Raw genomic sequence first — 23,091 nt, 5'->3', positions numbered from 1 at the left:
AACCAGAGATCAAATTGCCAACATCCACGGGATCATTAAAAAAGCAAGAGAATTCCAGAAAAACATCTACTTCCACTTTATTGACTATGGCAAAGTCTTTGACTGTGTGGATCACAACAAACTGTGGAAAATTCTGAAGGAGATGGGAATACCAGACCACTTGACCTGCCTCCTGAGAAATCTATATGCAGGTCAAGAAGCAACAGTTAGAACTGTACAAGGAGCAACAGATTGGTTCCAAATTGGGAAAGGAGTACATCACGGCTATATATTATCACCCTGCTTATTTAACTTATATGCAGAGTACATCATGAGAAACACTGGGTTGAAGTAAGTACAAGCTGGAATCAAGATTGCTGGGACAAATATCAATTACCTCAGATATACAGAAGACACCACCCTTATGACAGAAAGCAAAGAAGAACTAAAGATCCTCTTGATGAAAGTGAAAGAAGACAGTGAAAAAGTTGGATTAAAACTCAACATTCAGAAAACTAAGATCATGGCATCTGGTCCCATCATTTCATGGCAAATAGATGGGGAAACAACGCAAACAGTAAGATTCTTAATTTTTTCGGCTCCAAAATCACTGCAGATGGTGACTGTACCCATGAAAGTAAAAGACGCTTGCTCCTTGAAAGAAAAGTTATGACCAACCTAGACAGCATATTAAAAAGTAGAGACATTACATTGCCAACAAAGGTCTGTCTAGTCAAAGCTATGGTTTTTCCAGTATTGTCATGTATGGATGTGAGAGTTGGACTATAAAGAAAGCTGAGCACCGAAGAATTGATGCTTTTGAACTGTGGCGTTGAAGAAGACTCTTGAGAGTCCCTTGGACAGCAAGGAGATCCAGCCAGTCCATCCTAAAGGAAATCAGTACTGAATATTCATTGGAAGGACAGATGCTGAAGCTGAAACTCCAATACTTTGGCTACCTGATGTGAAGAACTGACTCATTGGAAAAGACCCTGATGCTGGGAAAGATTGAAGGTGGGAGGAAAAGGAGACGACAAAGGATGAGATGGTTGGATGGTATCACTGACTCGATCAACATGAGTCTGAATAAGCTCTGGGAGTTGGTGATGGACAGGGAGGCCTGGCGTGCTGCAGTCCATGGGGTCGCAAAGAGTGCGACACAACTGAGCAACTGAACCGAACTGATGAGAGAAGTTCTAGTAACTACAATTGTCTTCATCTTATATTTCCAGTGAAATTTTGATATACTTGTGATAGTTTGAAACTCCCTAGGCACCTCTTTGAGGAAGACGAGGTCGCCGCTGCAGCGGAGCTAGTGCCGCCCGCTCTTGTTCCTGACTCACGGCTGTTCGCTCTTGCCAAGGAACAAGGCAGGAAGCCGCGCCGCAGCCATGGCCTTTAAAGACACCGGCAAGACTCCCGTGGAGCCAGAGGTGGCCATTCACCCGATTAGGACCACCCTCACGAGTCGCAACGTGAAGTCTCTGGAGAAGGTGTGTGCTGACTTGATCAGAGGTGAGAAGGAAAAGAATCTCAAAGTGAAAGGACCAGTTCGGATGCCTACCAAGACTCTGAGAATAACTACAAGGAAAACTCCTTGTGGTGAAGGTTCTAAGACTTGGGATTGATTCCAAATGAGGATCCACAAGCGACTCATTGACCTGCACAGCCCTTCTGAAATTGTCAAGCAGATCACTTCCATCAGTATTGAGCCAGGAGTTAGGTGGAAGTCACCATTGCCGATGCCTAAATCAATCTTTTTAATAAAAAAAAAAAACTCCTTAGGCAATAGCTCAGCTGCCTCCCCCCTTAAATCCTCACTGATTGAGGAATAATGAGAAAATTACAGTAGACTGATAAGAGGAGTTAGACTTGGGAAATGTTTTTCTCTTTAAGAAGTCCTTTAAAGATGCCCTCAGAAGTGTTCTGAGTAAATCTCAGGGACAATCAGTATATTTTACACAATTTCACAACTTGCTAGTGCTTTTCTTACTTTCTCTGTGAAATGGGAATGAAGACCCTCCCGTAATCTTTTCTCATGAGCAGCTGTGCATTATGAGTTGGATGATAGCTGCCAAGCCCTGGGATTCTAAGAGTCCAGATGAGTTCACTGTTGAATCTGGGCTATCAGGGCACGAAGACAGTTAGGGAGTAGCAAGAGTAGAGACTACTCATGAAATCTTCACTTCAGGTATATACAGCCTGTTCAGAAAATTACACTGGAGCTGAAATAATTGAAATAAGGCTTTGTCTCTTACCGGGTATGAGGGAAGCTTTTGAAAAATCTATATTGTCCATTTTACAGTTATTTGAACATAGGGAGAAAGGCTTTTTATAAGGTGCTCTTTTCTTTTTACTCTCGGACAACTGAAAAACAAATCTCTTAAAGAAAGAGAGTCTGAAGTTTCAAGAGTCCAAGTGAAGAAATGCCTCTGAATTGATGGGAAAAGATGAATGCAAAGAATAGAAATATAATTAAGCTATATTTTAGAAGGAAGCAGGAAATTAAATTATTGGCTCTTTTGTGTGACAACATTTGTGGCTATATTTATTCTTTCATTATTTTTGTACAACCTTATAAAGTGAAAGTCTCTCAGTCGTGTCTGCCTCTTTGTGACCCCATGGATATACAGTCCATGGAATTCTCCAGGCCAGAATACTGGAGTGGGTAGCCATTCCTTTCTCTAGGGGATCTTCCCAACCCAGGGATCAAACCCAGGTCTCCCATATTGCAGGTGGATTCTTTACCAGCTGAGCTACAAGGGATGCTGTACAACCTTAACAAGGTAGTCATTATTATCCTTCCCTTCATGCAGATAAGAAAATGAAGCTTGAGAGATTTGATTGGCCACAGGAGGGTGGCCAAGCTAAGATCTGAATGTCAACTTGCCTGACTCCCAAATCTATGCCAGGTCCATCACTATTACCTCAGAGTAATCTCAGACCTGGATCTCAGGTTTATATTATGAGATCTATGCATCTAGTTGAGAGATCTAGCACAGGATTAAGCTGGATTTGGGGGTCTATCGGGATGGGGGAGATTGATGCCAACTGCATACAGGCACTGGACAAGCTGCCTGGCACAACACAAGGAGTTGATCTAAACATTGCTGATAACCGGTTCCCCCAAAACTCACAGAATTTAACAGCTATCAATCCTCAGACCCCTCTCTTTTCCTTCCCATATCATTTTTATCGTCTTCCACCCTCCATATTTTCAGTTCTCACATGACACCAGCAGTAGTATTTTACCAGATTTTCTCTACGAATTCTAGACGTCACAATGCTATTTAAAGAACCTGAGCTCTAAGCCAATTAAACCTACTGTTATTTCTCCCATCTTAGAAAAACTTCTGACTCAACTGTTTTCTGGTAACTACCACCATTTTTCTTCCCCTTGGCAGCCACACTCCCCAGAAAGAGCTGTCTGTAGTCACTGTCTTCCCTCCTCTCATTTTCCCGTAAATTTACCTCAGTCAGAATTCTTCAAAGTCCCCAGTGTCCTCTATCTCTGCTAAGTCCAATGGCCAGTTCTGTGTCCCCACCTCACCTGATTTATTAACTGTGTTTGCCAATCGATCACTCGTCCTCCTGACATATTTCCTTCTCTTGGTCTCTAGGACACCACCTTCTCCTGGCTTCCTCCTGGTTTCACCTCACTCCCTTTCAGCAGCTTCTGTTGGGTCCTGCTTATCTCTGATTTAGTGTTTTAGTATCTACACTCCCTTTCCTAATGATCTCTTCCATGTGCGTGAATGCTCAGTTGCTAAGTCGTGTCTGACTCTTTGTGACCCCATACACTGTAGCCCACCAGGCTCCTCTGTCCCTGGAATTTTCTAGGCAAGAATACTGGAGTGAATTGCCATTTCCTCCTCCAGGGGATCTTCCTGACCCAGGGGCTGAACCCGTGTCTCCTGCATCTCCTGTATTGGCAGGCAGATTCTTTACCACTGAGCCACCTGGGAAGCCTGATCTCTTCTACATTTGGCTTTAAATACCATTGTTTGGGCTTTGACCTCTCCTCCGAACGCCAGATTCATGTATTCAACTGCTTTCCTGACACATGGATGTCTACCAAGCATCTCAGGTGGAACACACCCAAAACAGAACTCATGATGCCAACCACCACCAAAACCCACTTCACCTAGTCTCCTTCATCCAAACCGACATAGTCCTTCTTCTAGTTGCTTGGACTAAAAATCTTGGCATCATTCTTGCCTCCTCTCTTTTACTCACACCTACATCCAACACATCAGAAAATCCTCTTGGCTTTATCTTCAAAATAAAGCCGCAATTCAAGCACTCCTCACCACCTCTTCTGACGCATCCCAGACTGAGTCATCATCTTCTTTCTCCCAAACTACTGTGATGGCTTCCTAACAGGTTTCCCTGTTTCTATGTTTAACCCCCTCACATCTAGTCTCCACACAGCAGCCAGAGTGTCATTTTAAAAAGAGAATCCAACCAGGCAATTCTTCTGTTCAAAACCCTGCAGTGACTCCTCACTTACTCGGCATGAAAGTGACCCTCAAGCTCTTACCCCACCTGACCCCCGATTAATTGTAACTCTGTTCGCTCATCTCAGGTCCAGATGCTCTGGCCTTTCGATGCTCCTGGAACTTGTCAGGCACACTCCCACCTTAGGATGTTTTCACTGATGGTTCTTTATATTGCTAACTCACTCACCTCCTTGGAGTCTTTTGATCTTCTCCGTGAGACTGACCTAACCATCCTACTGGAAATGGCAGCCCATATCTGTCCCTGCCTAGCTCTTCTTACTCCTAACTCAGCAGTATTTCTAGTTCTTCTGTGGCACTACTAGTATCTATTTATGTATTTATTTGCAGGTTATTGTTTATTGTCTCTCTCTTCCCGCAAGAATAGAAGCTCTATGATAGCAAAGACCTGTGTCTGTGTTTGCTCATTAAGACATCTCCTGTATCTTGAACAGTGCCCAGCACGTAACAGATGCTCAATAAATATCTGTCAGGTTACTCCTGCCTGTCACCTTGCTAGGAGACTGGGCATAGACAAGCCACACTTATGTGTTTACCAGGATGTCATGAATTCTGTTCCAACTCACTGGGGTTTATGATAACTTCTTTATGTAAGCTACATAGTACATGGATGCTTCATAGGTAAAGAATAAGTCAAGGGACCACTACAGAAGTAGAATTTTTATTTTTTCACAGTAATGGACATCTGAGGAAGCACAGTCTGGCCTATACTCATCTTTGCTTTTGTGTTGCAAAATACAAGCCAAAGCCCAGGGCTGTAGTGACCCAGAGCACAATCCCAGGGCCATATTGCCTCCATTCATGACCTGTCCCTATCACTCACCTGTAATTACTCAGCTGTAATTACTAAGAGAACTTCCTTAGCTTTTCTGTGCCTCAGTTTTTCCAACTATAAAATGGGAATAATAGTTGTACTTGTATCCCAATCCTGTATAAGGATTAAATTAGTGCCAGGTACTCAAAATGGTGCTTAATCTATAACAAACATTCAATGATTTTGGCTAATGTTTGATAAATGTATAGAGATTTTTTTATTTACATGTAGAAGTCTCCAGCCTCCTGGATCAAATGCCTGACGATTTGAGGTGGAACTGATGCAAAATATAATAGAATAAAATAAAAATAATAGAAATAAAATTCTGAATAAATGCAATGCCCTTGAATCATCCCAAAACCATCCCCCATCTCCAGTCCCTGGAAAAATTGTCTTCCACGAAACTGGTTCCCGGTACCAAAAAGGTTGGAACGCTGTTTATATGTATTTGCATAACTTACTGGAAGTAAACTTTCATATTCATAGGCTTTCAAATAGTTATCTAATAGAGTACTTAATGCCTTAAATTTACTTAAAGCCCCAACTTATGAACTTCCATTAAGTGTTTTACAGCCCCTGAGATGGTCCAAAGACAGAAGCTTGGGAAAGTGTGGGCTCACTAGGACTGAGCAAGGAGCTATCTGTAGGCTGACACTTTGCAAGGGAGCAACAGAGAAGCACAAGGAGTTGAGATGCCTTTTGTCTCTCCAATCAGATCGCCGTGCAAAAGAGTAGCTAGGAAATCATCTCCGAAGATAACTCAGACATTGTTCACAAACAGGTGGAGCCACAGTCAAAACCGAAGTCTCTGAATAATGCCAACTGTGGTACAGAGGAAAAGAAGGAAACATCAGAGACGCATCACCAGTAAAGGTTCTTAGGTCGAGCATGTTACCAAGTCATATGTCCCCTCCTCTCAGCCACAGCTCCTCGCATACCCGTCTTATTGAGCTTGGAGATGTTTTCCCCTCAAGGCTTCATAAACCCTTGAAGACATCAGCTTTCTAGAAGCCATTCTCCTGGTCTACACACACTGTGGCTTTCTGGCCTGAATGGCACTGGGTCCTGACTGAAAGCACTGGACAAATGTCGTCTTTGGACACTCAGGGAGTGTGACCCCACTGCAGGCTGTCTCCTCCTTGGCTGCTTCTCTCTACCTGACACCAGAGGGAGGGAATGGGGGCAGTTACCCAGATATAGCTCTGAGGGTTTGAGGCTTTCAGCACCCAGAAGCGATTGGAACATCTCTCAGTGCTGGTATTTAGAAAGTGAACCCAGGAACAATACTTGCAGCCCTTCAGGACTAATCGCACTTACTAATGAATGGCTCTCGCTTTTTTTTTCCCGCCCGAGAGGCTAGACTTTAAACATCAGGTAATTCCCAAAGAGTCAAGACAGATTCAGAGAGTCAAGTAAATCTGGGTTAGAACAGAAATCTTTCTTAAAAGGTTTCCTCCCATTTCTGATGTGATTTATGGTTCGTAAATGCTAGTCTTGAGAAAGAGTCCAAAATCCAGTGGGCAAAATCAAAAGGAATAAAATACCCAATGAATGCTTTAATGATAAAACAAAATTGTGTAATCTGAAGTTCATTGCCAAGATATTTTTAAAATCCTTGGAATTTTTGTTTCTGAATAAGTAAATAATAATGATAAATATTATAAATGATAAATAAATGATAAATGATAAATAAAGATAAATGTCTTTATCGGGTAAAAGGATGACTCTTTAGTAATACAATAAGATCCCTAGACCCTACTAATTTAAGCTATAACATTATCTTTTTATTTTTCTAAACTTTGTATTTATTTCTTAAATTTCAGACTTAACAGAAAATTTGCAAAAATAGTACAGAGAGTTCCTATATGCTGTTCACCAAGCTACCCCTAATGTCAACATCTTCCATAATCTTAGCACAATGATAACATCCAGAAAATTAGTTGGTTTCAACATTTCTAACTAGAGTCCTTATTCAAATTTTGCCCATATTTCCACTGATGCCCTTTTTCATTTTAGAATCCAGTCTAGGATTCTATCTTGCATTAAATTGTCATGTCTCCTTAAACCCCTCCAATCTGCAACAATTTCTAAATCCTTCCTTGTCTTTCATGACTCTGATACATTTGAAGAGTACTGGTCAGTTATTTTGTAGAATATTCCTCAATTCGGTTTTGTGAAATTTCTTTGTGATTCGACTGAGGTCATATATTTTGAGCAAGAACCATACAGAAGTGACGCCCTTCTTAATTCATCATATCAAGGGTTACAGAATGTCAATATGTCATATTACTGGAAATGTTAACCTGGGTCATTTGGATACAGTGCTGTCTGCCAAGTTTTTCCATTGTAAAGTTACTATTTTTCCCTTTGGAATTAATAAGTATCTTTGGGTAGGGAGATATTTTTATTCCACTTCTCATCAAACTTTGGAAATGTTCATTGATGGACCCTGCCTGCATTCATTATAATTGTAGCATTTGACTAATAGTGATTTTCTATCTCTCTCATTCCTTTGACATTTATTACTTGGAATTCTTTTGTAAAGAAGATGCCACTCTCTTTAAATAAGAGGTAGTTGAATATATTGTGAGGACACTAAATCTAGCTGAAATGGACTTCAGAGTTAAACTGACCTCTGTTGGAATTCAAATGATTCAATTTACTAAAGTACATATCTGTAAGTTGATTCTATTATCATCATCATCAAAAATTAATAATTGCTTCCTGTAGAACAATTCTTTAGCTTCACTTAGAATAGTTAAAGCAATAAGAGTTAAGAGATTTTCTATCTTTCTGCCTGGGTTTCTCCTATAAAGGGACTGGGTGGAAACGACTTTTTCTAACCTGATGCTATCGATACCCCATAGACATTATTTTCTCATCCACACATCATTTCTAATGAATTTCCTGACCATGAGTGTTGAGTGTAACCAGATATAGATGTGTGAACTTCCCAAAGTGTCTTAACAATTTTTCTCGGGCTTGTTTCTGATTGTATATTGCAGTTTCAACAGCACAAACCCTAAATACATAACAAATACTCCTTTACATTTCAGAGTTGCTACTTGTACGATCTATAATGTAAAATTTGCCTTCACAAAGTAGGTAGCATAAAACTATGATCTTTCAATCCACAGTCAATTGAGAAACAAGGTTAGCTTAGCAATGGAATACATTCTGCCTTATTTAAGCATTTTTCCTACCAGAAGTGTGGGAGGTAGTTTATACTAGTTGTTTGATGACCATCATCGTAATCTTATTTATCATTAGGGTACATTCTGGGTATGTAAAAAGGTATATACCATTATATCTGGAGAAGGAAATGACAATCTACTCCAGTATTCTTCCTGGAAAGTCCCATGGACAGAGGAGCCTGGCAGGTTAAGGTCCATGGGGTCACAAAGAATCAGACATGACTTAGCAACTGAACAGCAACAATATAGTTATAAATTTCAAGTCAGGATCCTCCTCTGAGTTTCAGTCTAATTTTTTAAAATATCAATTAAATTCTTATTTGCAATTGATTCTTTTCTAACCTTTTCCATGTGGTAACATATTGGAACTCCCCTAACACACCCCTGGTCATCCTCATTAGACAGTTTGTCCATCTATACCTTCTTCATCAGTCATATATATTTTTAAACTTTTGAAGTATATTATGTTAAAACACCGACTCATTCAAAGATCAAGCATGGTCCTTCTCTGTCTTGATTACTAGCACAAACATGCTTTCCTTCTCAAGTCCAAACTCATAAAAAGTTCATTATAGAGCCCAGATCACTACAGCATTCCACGGATTTTGTTTTGTAATCAACTGTCCAGGCACTCTGGTTACTGGTTAGTGGAATCTACCTGTGGGTCTTAGTCATGGCATGTTGCCATCAGTGTGGGCTTTATTACAAGCAGTTCATGATAAATCATACCAAGGACCAAAGTTTAAGAATGATTTGTTTTTTTAAAAATAAGAGTCAAGGTAGATATACTTTCTTGAAAGGGAGTAGAAGAGAAGAATCATAGCTAGATTCAAGACAAATCTGCAAAACCTACAGCCTTTCTTCTTTCTTAACAATGGAAATGGCTCTGTGTGGCAGAATCATCCTCTATGTGTCATTTCAGGATGACCCTTGTAGAGGTGCATTGGACCTTTTATGTTTATACTGTAGAGTCTCACCACACATATGTATTTTATTTATAGGAATTCAACATACGTACTTGGCAATCAGACTATTAGATTACTGATAAAAAATATTCAATCTCCCCATACCCCAACATGGAAAGAGCATATGTGCCCACCCCTTTGACACTGGGTATGGCCATGTGCTTTGCTTTGGCTTCAGGGTAAGCAGAGTGTATCTGTTGACCCACTCCTTGTCTTTAAGCTTTAGCAGTATTACTTCAATAGCAGACATGATATTATAAGAGGTTTGACATGGTCTGTGCACTTGGGCTTGCCCCTTCTGCCTCTGTTATCGCCATGACAGCCCCTTTAACCAGAGAAGACATAAGACAAATGTGGGGCTAACCCGAGCCTAAAATGTTACAACAAGTCAAGCCCAGAAAAACCTGCTCTTTGAAACAGCACTGGCAGACTGGTCTAGCTCCAGCCAAGTTGCAGGGACATGAGTGAGGATAAATAATAGCTCTTATAAATCATTGAGTTTTGGAGTGGTTTGCTATCTGGTAATATGATAGCTGACAGATGAAGTAATAAGGAAAAAGAAACATCAATATGAAGGGTTCCTAATGAGTGTGCACCTGGAGTGAGTGAGACCAGGGGCTGGAATCTACTTTTCCTTAATAGATATCCATTTCCACATGCATCTCCCAGCGTGAGTATCAACCCCACAGACTGCTTACTGAGAAATATTAATACTTTCCTACAAATGGCTCCCTAAATGGGAGTCACATGTGTAGACATCAAAGCTTATACACTATAGTTTATGAAGAAGAATAATAAAGACTTGCAAGGATAATGTTGGTTTCTTGTGTAATTTGGTAAGATGCACTGACATTAGGCAATAACCCCATAAAACCTATAACTCCACCATTTATATCTTGAGGAACCACACATGAAGTCCCCAAAGGTGTCTTTAGGGTTGATAAGGAGAAACATGCTTTCAATGTGGGTAACTGTTTACAACTAAAGTGTTTCAGAAATAGAAGATGACCTTAAAGGGGGAATTCTTGGTGCCAAGTCTCCAAGCAGTGCCTTACAATTACAGCACTAATCATTTAAATAACACATTTAAAATTTACATCACACTGTGACTAAATTTAATCCTTGCTGTCATCCTGGAGGCAATAAGTACTGTTCTCATTATTTTACAAACAAGGAAACAGAAGTTCAGAGAGGTTGAAGGTCTTATCTAAAGTCACACAGCTAAGATTGGGATTCAAACCCAGGTCTTCTGCCTTCAAATCCCACGTTCTTCTCACCACACCACTTATGAGGACAACTGCAACCCAGCCCAGATTAGAAAGCTAAGGGTCTTCATACTTTGAAACACTAGACAAATTAAAAGGTCAAAAATAAAAAACGTTGTTAGACTAGAAGCTCAGGTCAACCACAGTACAAACTCCTCTGAGTGGAAATGAAAAACATATGGAGTCAGAGGCTTAAAGGCAGAAATAAAAGCTGCAACCTAAAAACAAACAAAACACAGGAAAGAGCTTTCCAACAGAGCAGTTTTTCACAAGGGCAAACCTCTGTTGTATGTTACATAGAGAGACAAATAGACGGAGAGCCGGAATGGATTTATTTTTAACAATTGTTAACGGTTCTCCATAGAAATATCAACTATCTCACCAAGTATGATAATAATAAATGTTTACATGACTTGCTATAAAATTATGCTCTTTCCCTCCAACACTGGCCCAAAATTTGACTCCTCCAAATGTTCTTCTTGATTAATCACTGCCCGCCCTCCAGCTCTGGCCAACCTGCTTACAGATGTATATACAAAATTCTCCTAATATCAACACATGCCTTTGTGAAGTGGACTTAAATTATCTATACATGTACATGTGAGCACTGTCCTCTCCATATGTCTGGAATCTTTATGTAGCTTTGATATAGGAATAATAATTAACTCGATGACTGCGAGTACTGGGTTACTGTTGAACAGTAAAATGAGGGGACACGAGTGGTTTATAAATGGGATGGACTGCAGTATCTGAGAGGTAAAAGCAAACTGTGAGGTTGCCTGCTCCTGTGGGAGACTCACAACTAAGAAGCTGAATTTTTCAAGCTTTTTCTGGTAGACTTTTTTGTTTAGGCCATGGAGACAGTCGCATGAAATATGACAAAGCCATTCTTCAAATAAACTCTTTGCCCTGTAAGAACAAAGGGGCAGTCAATGAAATCGAAAGGCAACTCATTTAAAACAGATAAAAGAAAATGCTACCTTTTTTTTAGTCCACTACATAATTAAGAATTTGCTATGCAGGAAATTGTTAAAGCAGTTATTAGCTATAGTATTTTAGAAAAGAATTTGAATAAGAATATAATCTTGTTGGGGGAAAAGAGGAGATAGATTCATTCTTTGTTTAGAATGAATTACTATCTGTGGCCAAAGTGCCTCTTTGGGCTCAGCATTTCAAGACGGAAGAGCAATATTCCCAAGGAGCAGTCCAGATGCCATGTGAGAAAACCGCGACACAAGGTTTTCTCATGTGGAGGATGCCTGGCCCACCTATCCTGCTGTTATTTCTCATCATGAGGCTCCAGTGCACCATGGAAACCTGACAGGTGATCCTTAGTAACACGAGAGTATCTCTTTGGAAATGAGAGAGGGCAGGTAGAATTCCCTTCTTCAGCCTGCACCACTGAAAGTGCAAATGAAAATGCTTAAAGAGTGGCTTCCTCTTTCCAGTTCTGAAGATTTTTGTTGCCTCCTCTCTATTAGCAACCCTTAGTATACAGTTTATGGTGATAAGATGTGTCCCCAGAAGGTTAATCACACTCTCCTGGTCATGTCCCCTGAATGAGGCAAACCATCTTCATTCCACTGTCATTTTGAATGGGAATAATGACAGGCATTCAAAATTCATACTTTTTAAACTGGTGTTGGAGAGACTCTTGAAAGACCCTTGGACTGCAAAGAGATCAAACAATCAATCCCAAAGGAAATCAGTCCTGAATATTCATCGGAAGGACTGATGCTGAAGCTGAAGCTCCAATAATTTGGCCACCTGATGCAAAGAGGTGACTCATTAGAAAAGACCCTGATGCTGGGAAAGATTGAAGGCAGGAGGAGAAGGAAACAACAGAGGATGAGGCTGTTGGATGGCATCTCCGACTCAATGGACCTGAGTTTGAGCAAGCTCCGGGAGTTGGTGAAGGACAGGGAAGCCTGGTGTGCTACGGTCCATGGGGTCACAAAGAGTCAGACATGACTGAGCAACTGAATAACAATGATGGGTATGCATTCCCCAGACATCACTTTGCCAACAAAGGTCCATCTAGTCAAAGCTATGGTTTTTCCAGTAGTCATGTATGTATGTGAGAGTTGGACCATAAAGAAGGCTGAGCACCAAAGAACTGATGCTTTTTAATTATCGTGCTGGAGAAGACTGCTGACAGTTTCTTGGACAGCAAGGAGATCAAGCCAGTCAATCCTAAAGGAAATCAACCATGAATATTCATTGGAAGGACTGATGCTGAAGTTGTAGCTCCAATACTTTGGCCACCAGATGGGAAGAGCTGACTCATTAGAAAAGACCTGATGCTGGGAAAGATTGAGGTTATGAGGATAAGGGCATGACAGAGGATGAGATGGCTGGATGGCATAACTGACTCACTGGACATGAGCTTGAGCAAATTCGAAGAGATAGTGAAAGACAGGGAAGCTGGGTGTGCTGCAGTCCAGGAGTCGCAAAGAGTCGGACATGACTTAGCAACTGAACAACAATGCATCCCCCAGATATGACAGCTAAAAGGAACCTGCCACAGGCTGCTGGAGACTACCCTGTCCTCATCTGTCAGCAACTTCTCCTGTCCCTCTCAGGAGCAGACACTGCAAGTGGCAACGCAGATGCCAGAAGTCCGGTAAGTAGAGAAGCTGATGGTGGTGCATTGAGCAGAAAAGTAGGAAACCACCTCCTCCTGAGATCCAGACGTCAGTGTGATGTTTGGCAAAGTTAGCCAACCTGAACTGAAAGTGAAAGGAATGTGTCTATGGAGATGTGCACATATACAGTCATAGTTATCTGCCTTACTCCACCAAGCATTTGAAGCAATAGAATAAAATAGGATTTATGCCCTCAAGGAGCCTAAAGTCTAATCCAGAGAAAGACCTGTCCATGCATCTCTGTCACACAAGACAGGCCAGGGGAAGTGTTAAAAGAACATACCGATCATGGTTGGGTTGAGAGGGGAAAGCAGATTTTTGGGTGATCAAAGAAAGCTTCATGGAGAAGGCGTTGTTTGAGCTGAGCAGAGAACACAGAATTTAAATAGGAGGCATGGAAAAGAGAAACTCCCCAAGGAAGAAATAGTATGAACCCAGGGAGAGAAAGAAAAAGGACAAGATGGCTTGGAGAGTGGTCAGTGATTCATTTTGGCAGATACCCGGACCCACCTCCGGTGTTAGTAAGTAGTGGGAGGTCTTTGTGGACAGTGGTAGACAAGAGTATTGGCTGCATTTTTTATGCAAGAAGCTTCACCTCTCTGTAGCATTAGCTGCCAATGCCCATATCCCCTCAGGGAATCAGCACTTCCAGAAAGCTGACAGCCTGCTCACCTCTGCAGATGGGCTGACATGTGCCTGGCTTGCGGGTAGGACTGGGGAAAGGTGCTGGGGAATTAACATATTAGAGCAGCCCTCAAGCAATGACGTGTCGGAGCTGGTGGAAAACTGGCGCAATTCCTTGCTTCAATGTACAGCCCTGTTGTATAGCCTCTCAGAGGGTCTGTGGCTGCCCCAGGTGGTAACCACTCGTTATCCATCATTGACACTCCTCTCTTGCTGTTATCACAACTCCCCTCCCTCACTGGGCTTCTGAGTATCCAAGTCCTTGCCACGTGGTCTGATTTTGGAGAAATTCAAGCTAGAACATTCTTTAAGCCTTAGTTTCTTCATCTGTCACATGAGGATAATAATGCCTGTTTTGAATAGTTGTTGTGACATATAGGTATTAAGGGCTTGAGAAATAATGATTATTCCAGACATGTTAGAGATCCATGAATTCTACACTGTCTGATAGAGTGGGAACTGTGAAAGGTTTTAAATAACGGCATGTTTTGCAGAGATTCCAATGACCTTCATTGGAGGACCTGGTCTTCAGTGGAGAATTCTGGCCTTCATTGTAGGATGGAACAGTGCAGCTCCCTAATGTTCCCCAATATTCATTTCTCCACTTGCATTAGAGGACTCCACGTTTCTGCTATGTGACTAGTTCAGGCCAATGGCTATGAGTGGAAGCTAGGGTGTTACTTCTGGGACAGAACATTTAACTATCAGAGTGAAATCATACTGCACCCCTTTCTCCTTTGAGAACTGACAAAATCCTAAAGAGTGGAGCTTGAGTCACTGAGTGAACATGCAATGGAAATCAAGCCCTGGAATCTATGGTGACCATGTAACAAACTACATGTAAATTTTGTTTTAAGCCATTGAGATTTTCTGATTATTTGTCACTGTAACATAACATCACTCACCCTGACTAGTACAGATGGGAAAGAGACAGAACAACTGAAGGCAGATTAGTTAAGAGTCTACTGCAAGCCTCAAGTAAAAAGAGTCTGAAGTAGGATCTAGAAACTGGAAATGTGAAGGGTGGGAAATAAAGGAGCAACTTTCAAGGAAGAAGAATCAGTTAGTAGAGAAGGAAAAAAGGACTGAAATATGACTCCAGAGATTCAAGCTTGGAAAATTGGAAGGAAGATGGTATCTTAAAAAGGCAAGTCTAGAGGAAGAGTGGATCCTGGAGAGGCTGATTTGGTATGAAATATGAGTTTAAAGAGGTTCTATTTCATACCATCTAAAGAAGAAGTCTTCCCATGCCTTCTCCCCACAGAGGCCAGGGGTTGGGGGTTAATAACAGGATGAGTCACAAAGGGTTTCCCTCGTATTTCCCTCATAACAATGTGTAGTGATCATGACTCAATTACAGGACATAATGATGAGATGACTTGCACTTAGGTCTCTTGGCTTATAACCCAGTACTCTTCCTACCACTTAAAACTGCCCCAATATTGAAGAAATAACACACATCTGGTCTACACCACCAGAAGAGGGATTGCTCAACAATATGGTTCATTTCATACTGTCTAGACAATGGAATTATGTAACTTATAAGGAAAACAAAAGCAAATATGTCATCTTTTTCCTTCTTATAGTCTGAAAAATTAGCATTTAGATTGTCCTAAGCTTCATTCTGTAACAAAACGACCACTCCTCTCCAAGAATTGATAGGAGCCCTATATTTTCTCAGCTTGTGGACCAGTCTCAGGAACTGAAACCTCCACTCTCAATCTTAAATGTGGACTCCTCAATCAGACTCTAGTGAAAGTCCAATTGCAAAATGAGGGCTTTCTATTTGATCAGAAGATGAAAATAGTAAAATGCATAATAAATACTATTAAACTGGAGGTCCTTTCCTTCCCAGTAATGTTTTCTTCATTTTATCGTTTTCAAAATTACTTTCTTTCATAACCTCAGAAGCCTACAGCTATTTTACTAATTATTAAAAGTGCTAGAAGATGTCAAGAAAATTAAGTAACACAATAAAACAGCCTTACCATACATTTAAGCCCTTTTATCTTTTAACAGTTTCTTTTTAAATCTCTAGACCATCTAACCTGCATAGTGAATTCCCACTTAAATAAAAATACATTAATAATGGTCTATATTAAGAAATTATACTGAAAAAGCAATTCATAATGTACCTTTCAGCTTTATAATTAGTTCTGTAATCTGTAATCAGATGATTTAAACCTAACACAGTTAAATTACCAACTAAGTAATTTCTATTTCCAACAGGAATCATTATACCTTTGGAATTTTGCAGAGCGTTAATGAGTTTTAGAGAAATGTTTCTATTTCTCATTCACTTTATTCCCAACAGTTAGCACAATACCTGGCATATAGTTTTTGCTAAATAAACAACTGCTGAATAAATAAATGAATATGTAACCACAAATAAGTGATTAGCAAATACACATTCATTTGTCATCATTCCCATCCACCCCCAATCGGGACATGAATGACATTCACGTCTGTGTCTCAATTCAGAGTACCAATCCATCTTCTTCTGATCAGTTGGATGCACATTCTGACTGAATGGTTCCTTTGCCTTACAGTTCATTACATAAATATGCCTGCCTTCAGAGAATGTGTGATAAAGAGCAAAGACACTTGATCTAAAGTCAGAAGATGTAGGGTTAGGTTCTGCCACTTCCATGATTCTTTCTGTGCAAAGAGCTATGTGAAGGAGATAATTGAACCTCCTACAAACTAAGCTCTGAACTAGGCACAACCTAGACATTACAAGATTTAACTCAGGAAACTCCAAAAGGTAAAAGATGAATGCAAATTTTACATATTAAAAAAAAAACTGACCCTCAGAAAAATTAAGGAACTTGACCTAAAGTCACAAATCTAACAGGCAGGATTGTACAATAGCTCTGACTCCAAAATCAATCACCAGTAGTAATGCTGATGATACAGACAAGAGTAACTATATCATCTGCAGTCTCCAATACTTCTATCATTGCCTGCGTAGATACTTCTTGTTTGAAGACAACAAAAACCACTTAATATATTGGTGGAGTCCTTACTGTGTCTGATCTCTGTGATAGGCTCTGGTCACGCCTGCTGTGTTCAGCCCCTTCTGGGTCTGTTTAGACCAGACATGACCGTCTGAGCATGTTCATATGTTGGTCATCATTTCATAGGTGCCGAGTCACTACTCAGGAGTTATGTCTGCCCACAATTTTATGATCTGGGTAAAGCAGAGCAAGATGGTGCTGGTGGCAGTTACACTCAGATATTCAGTCCAGAAATCTGGCTTTCTAATGCCAATTTTATAACCATAAAAGCCAAGTATGGTGGAGTTTCAGGGTCCATGGCTAAGGATTAAACAGACTTGGTCACTCCTACTCAGGGCCATGCCTAGCAGGACCTCCACTGGACTGGAAGTCTACCATGGCCACCACGTCCTCCTTGAGGAACTAGGGATTTGGGAAGTTGAGCTTGTCTTACACCTCCCAGGCTAATGCCTCATGATACACTTAACTGCTGCTGCTGCTGCTGCTAAGTCACTTCAGTTGTGTCCGACTCTGTGCAAGCCCATAGACGGCAGCCCACCAGGCTCCCCCATCCCTGGGATTCTCCAGGCAAGAACACTGGAGTGGGTTGCCATTTCCTTCTCCAATGCATGAAAGTGAAAAGTGAAAGTGAAGTCGCTCAGTCGTGTCCGACTCTTCACAACCCCATGGACTGCAGCCTACCAGGCTCCTCCATCCATGGGATTTTCCAGGCAAGAGTACTGGAGTAGGGTGCCATTGCCAGAACTTATCATTTGTACTTATTGGAGTGAACTATAAGCATAAAGGATCTGACTGTCAGAGTACTCATTTGGGTCAAGTTTCAAACCCATCCTCTGCAGGACAACTTCAGCCCTGGAGAGGCAGAAAGAAAAGGTTAAGAAGAAAGCCCAGCCTGCCATGCTCAAAGCTTCTGTCTCTTCATCTGCAAAATGGCCATGGGATAAGACCTACATCTAAGGCATGTTAAGAATAAGTCTGCTATTTCTAAACACTTGAAATAGTGCTTGGCATGTAGCAAAGCTATATGTGTTTAAGTTTTTTTGATTCTGAAATAGTTTACTAATCACTCTATTTTTTTTTAACAAAAGACACAGGTTCATGGCCGATTGGAAGAGTACTCAGCTCATTGATTAATTTCATTGATTTGAACTTCACCAACGCCAAGTTAGCTGACAATTTCATCAGGGTTTGGCAGAAGCTTGTGTACAGTCTACTTTGAAGAAATTACCTGTGCAAAATACGAGTATGAACAAGAGGGGCAGGAACCTTGTTTTAACAAGCCCAAACAAAACAACTTTTTAAAGTACTGTGAGCAAAAGAAAGTCCAACTTATTTCTTGTATTAACCAACATCCTCTACTCCCTCTCAAGGGTTCTGATACTGATGGTCTCCAGTGCTCCTGGAAGGCTTGGACTGGCACGGCTCCACTCTATGGCCCTTGGGCATCCACTCCCCCCACAACTGAGCAGTGTGCTTATTTACCAAGAGTCAGTTGCATTGCTCCCAGTTGTTGTTTTAATTACATGACCTTTCATTCTGTAAATGGATGAAATACAAATATAACGAGAAAAAGTTGTTTCTGAGAAACAGTAAACAATTTTTTGTTTCTGAGAAAAAGTAAAAACTAGGTTGACTGCTTGGGGATAACTCAGTAATGGTACTTTCCAAGCAACAATTGCAGCTACTTAAGACTGAAATATCTGGAAACTTTCTGCACTTAGATAATGCCCTGTTGTTGCAGTCTAGGCGTGACCGATGACCAAGAACGCTAATTAGTGGGCCCATGTTTTAAAAAAAAAAAAAAGAAGCATTATCCTTACATCCAAATATTGTGAATAAGTCTCCCATTACTATCTCTCAACTAAAAATAAAGTATACCTATATTTAAATCATCCCCCTAATTGACTCTTCCTATTAACTGACCACTCCAAATTAGAGTGGGTAAGAGAGTTTCCACCATAATTACATGAGAATAGTTACTCTTGATAACAATTGTGCGGCATACAGGGATCAAACCTGTGTCCTGCAGTGGAAGCATGGAGTCTTAACCATGAACCTCCAGGGAACTGCCTTTTTTTTCCTCTAAGACAGAGTTATTGTCATTACTTTAAAACATAAGCAGAATGGGAGTTCTAGGATGTGGGTCAGGTCTGTAATGTTTTCTATGTGTGTGTATTTTGGACATAGTCATATATGGCCCATTATCTACATCAGATGGAGAACTTATGAGATAACCTCACATCTATCTAAGGCTAAACTCCCTGGACTTGTTCTAATACCCCCATCTTTGTTGTGTTTGGGAACTGACAAGCTATTTTCCAGGACACAGGAAACTTTCAGCAGGAAAATTTTAAAAATTACCAATAATGTAAATAGTGAAGACAGACACCACAGAAGGAGCAAGGCCTTCAAAAGAAAGCAGCAGGCCAGGTGATGTGCACTATCTAAAGGTTTAGGCTGACTAGGGTTCGGGGGTCCTCTGCTTGTTTTGTAAATAAAGTTTTATTGAAACATATGTACATTTATTTACATATTGATCAATGACTATTTTTGCTTTACAATGACAGAGCTGAGTAGTTGCAATACAGACCCAACAAATAAAAATGAAATAAATAACATTTTCATTATCTGGCCCTTTTCAGAAAAAGTCTGCTAACCTTAGCTCTAAAGGATCAGTTCTGCCCAAGGCAGTACTTGACAAGGTATGATTATAATTGTGCTTTATAAAATGTCCTGGAACTTTGCCATAGTGGATTAATTCCTCAAGGTTATCCCCAACAATGAGAAGCAAGCCAACTGATTAACTAAGCCACTGACAATGTCTTATGACACAAATTTCCCCTCAATTTCCCCTTCAAGGGTGCCTCCTAGAAGAATTCCCTTAAAATCACACTGTGGAGATAGTTTCAGATGGGAATTTTGATGCTGTACAAATGTACCCTTTCCTCTGCTCTAATACCTCTATCTACTTATAGATCTCCATGGCTTAGAAAATGGTGCTTTTCATAGACCCCGTATTTTGCAGTAAACAAGGAGCTGAACTGAAAAGGTAGCTTGGGCTGTCTTTTCACAGATCATTTGTTTCTCCAAGCATGGCACTGTCACAGGAGCCTGGGCGAAGGGTTCATTACTTCTCAACATATAAACACAATCAAATTCAAAAGGAAAGAGCTAGTCAATGAAAAGAGAACATGAGTCTCTACCTACCCCGATGGTCATAGGGGTGGTGGGTCTAGTAGACAGAGTACTAGGTCTGTGGTCAGAAGGTTCCGGTCTTGGTGCTGATTGTGCTACTAACAAAATGCAGGACCCCAGGCAAGTGACTTACCTTCACTAAGCCATATACAGCCAGCTATCCCTAAGGCTCCTTCTGGGGCTAAGATTCTAGGATTCTATGACGCCAGCCTTAGGAGGCTATGCTCTCACCAGTGCCTGGCACATCGCAAGCACTATAAAAGCATTAACTATCACTATTGTTTTATGAAGGCACAATACATGCCTTGAAATGTTAATGTGGGTTCTTCCCTTTTGTAACAATCAACAACCTAAACTAAAGTTCTAAACAACAGAGCATAACCATAAGCAATGAAGTCTCCAACTTCTACTGGCCTTCTCAATTAGCACAAATTAATAAAGCTGTTTTTAGGTGGAAGAAAGTAGTTGGTGATGGTAGTTCTTGAATCTAAAACCCAAACAGTCACCCTTCTTGAATATCTTCAATTAGAGAACTGGTTCAATCAAAAGTCTTTATTTTGTATGCATGCTTAGTTGCTCAGTCATGTTCAAGTCTCTGCAATCCTTTGGACTGTAGCACACCAGGCTCCTCTGTCCACGGAATTTTTCAGGCAAGACTACTGGAGTGAGTTGCCATTTCCTCCTCCAGAGGATCTTCCTAACCCAGGGATCGAACCCTCATTTCCTGTGTCTCCTGCATTGCAGGTGGAGTCTTTACCCACTGAGGCCTTTATTTTGTGCTGCAATATAAAATATTTTCCCCTGAAAATCTTGCGATATCAATAGGTTGAGACTGAGAACTAGGATCCTTTAGGGTATCCAAACATCTTTTTTCCATCTTCTCATGATACATAGACTCCTTGTGGGGGCAGGGGAGGAAGCAGGGTTGTCCAACAAAATGGTAAATGAAATTCAGTCTTCAGTTTCCAAATAAAATTAGTTGATTATGGGTTTAGAAAAGCTGTTAGTAACCACCAAAATCCCTCAGGCCTTGCCATTTCAGACCAGCCAGCCCACTTCCAGCTACCAACCTTTGCAACTTTCGCCTTAAGAATTTTCTCAGTGCTTCCCTAGTGGCCCAGTGGTTAGGAATCCGTCTTGCAATGCAAGGGGCATGGGTTTGATTCCTGGTCCAGGAAGATCCATTTGCCCCAGGGCAACTAAGACCATGTGCAGCACAACTACTGACCTCTAGAGCCCACGTGCCACAACTGCTGAAGCCTGTGAGCCTAGGACCCACGCTCTGCAAGAGAAGCCACTGCAATGAGAAGCCCGCATATCGCAACTAGAGGGTAGCCTCCACTCTCTGCAACTAGACAATGCCCATGTACAGCAATGAAGACCCAGTACAGTCAAAATAAATTAAATTAAAAAAAAATTTTTTTTTAAAGAGTTTTCTCAGAAGACATAGAAAACTTCTCTGCCCATAATCCTGGCAGGCCTCCCTTGGTGACAGATTGAGTTGATGTAAATACCACAGCTCTCATGCCTCAGGTAGGAAAACTGAACCACCTGTTCTATACCATTTTCTAGAGTTTCTTCTGTAAGTCTAAGCTCTAATTACTCACAGTGTTAATTCACTTGATGAGAAAATCTTCACTGAATGCCTTCTCAATGGACTCCTTATCTCACTTCCCCACTGTCCTTTTTTGTTGTTGTTCTGTTTTGGTTTGTTTTACTTTTCAAATAAATGATTTTAATTCAAATATTTATCCTATGGTCTGTTCCTGGGAAATCCAGATGAAGACAACGGGTGTTAACTAATTAATTCTTTAAAGTTTGAATAATAAACATTAATCAGCAGAATATCAGGTACAAGATATTTATAGCCAAGAAACCAGAACAGAGTTGAAAAAATATCATTAGCATAAAAACCAGCAACAAACCTAACAGAAGTGGGAGAAAGTCTAAGCTTGTGCTCTTCCCCTTTAGGTCAAATTCCCTGGAGTTCTAAGAGGTTAGTTTAGGTTCATGGTAACTTTCTCAAGAGATGAAGAATTATCTTGCATTCATTTCATATGTGTTCCAGAAACCTGAGTTCCCAGAATTTCTATTAAAAGTCCTGGACATCACTGCAATAATTTCTCAACACCACACAGCAAAGGATAGGTCAGTCTCAATGTGTTCTTCGCCAAGAAGCCAGCAGATTTAGGCCCAGAGGACAAGCTCATTCTCAAAAGATCAAGGTTTCCATTGCTCTTGTAGATACTCCATGAATTTATAGCAGGCATCCTTAAGCCAAATCGGACCTGATCCTCTGAGAGTTCTGAATGCAAGTTAAACACAAATCAAAACCTCATGGTTACACCTAAGGAGGAAAATAGTAGAAATAGAGGATATATCATGCAGCAGTGGTACCAAAGGTAACAGTTAGGGTCCCAGTAAGAAATAGAATTTATTTGATCTAAAAATATGGTAATTAAAAGACTAACAGATGTGTGAATAGCTCTAAGAAACAACTAGAGGTGTTGATGCACCTAGAGGCCAGCACCAGTGAGATGCTGCCAATACCCCAGGGCAGAAAGGGTAAAATGAAGAAACAACTGTTCCTGGAGCCAGAGAGAGTCAGAAGCCATAGACGGCCCGGAGATGCAGTTTTAGAGAAACGTGACTGCCACCAGCAATGCAGTGCCTCCAAAGGAAGGTGGAATCAAGGCAGAAGTACACCAGAGTCTCTCCCCTGCTCTCTTCTGATCTCCTTCCAATGTCTCATTAGCTGAACTCAAAGAAGCCAAGGGCAAAGCAGCCCAAGTGATGCAGTAAGCCCAGCCCCAGAG

At 40.8% G+C, this 23,091-nt stretch overlaps 1 protein-coding gene and 1 pseudogene across 2 annotated transcripts in view; one reads left to right on the top strand and one right to left on the bottom strand.

The window, feature by feature from the left end:
* EGFLAM (EGF like, fibronectin type III and laminin G domains) overlaps window positions 1-23,091 on the bottom strand; it is a 193,497-nt gene that overhangs the window by 156,576 nt on the left and 13,830 nt on the right. The gene's annotated exons all lie outside the window — the stretch shown is intronic.
* Window positions 1,359-1,729, top strand: LOC136146628 (small ribosomal subunit protein uS10-like; annotated as a pseudogene).

This window comes from Muntiacus reevesi, chromosome 14, assembly GCF_963930625.1.
Source record: "Muntiacus reevesi chromosome 14, mMunRee1.1, whole genome shotgun sequence".
Lineage (NCBI taxonomy): Eukaryota > Metazoa > Chordata > Mammalia > Artiodactyla > Cervidae > Muntiacus > Muntiacus reevesi.
The sequence above is the reverse complement of the archived record's forward strand: the minus strand, read 5'-3'. Positions and strand labels throughout refer to the sequence as shown.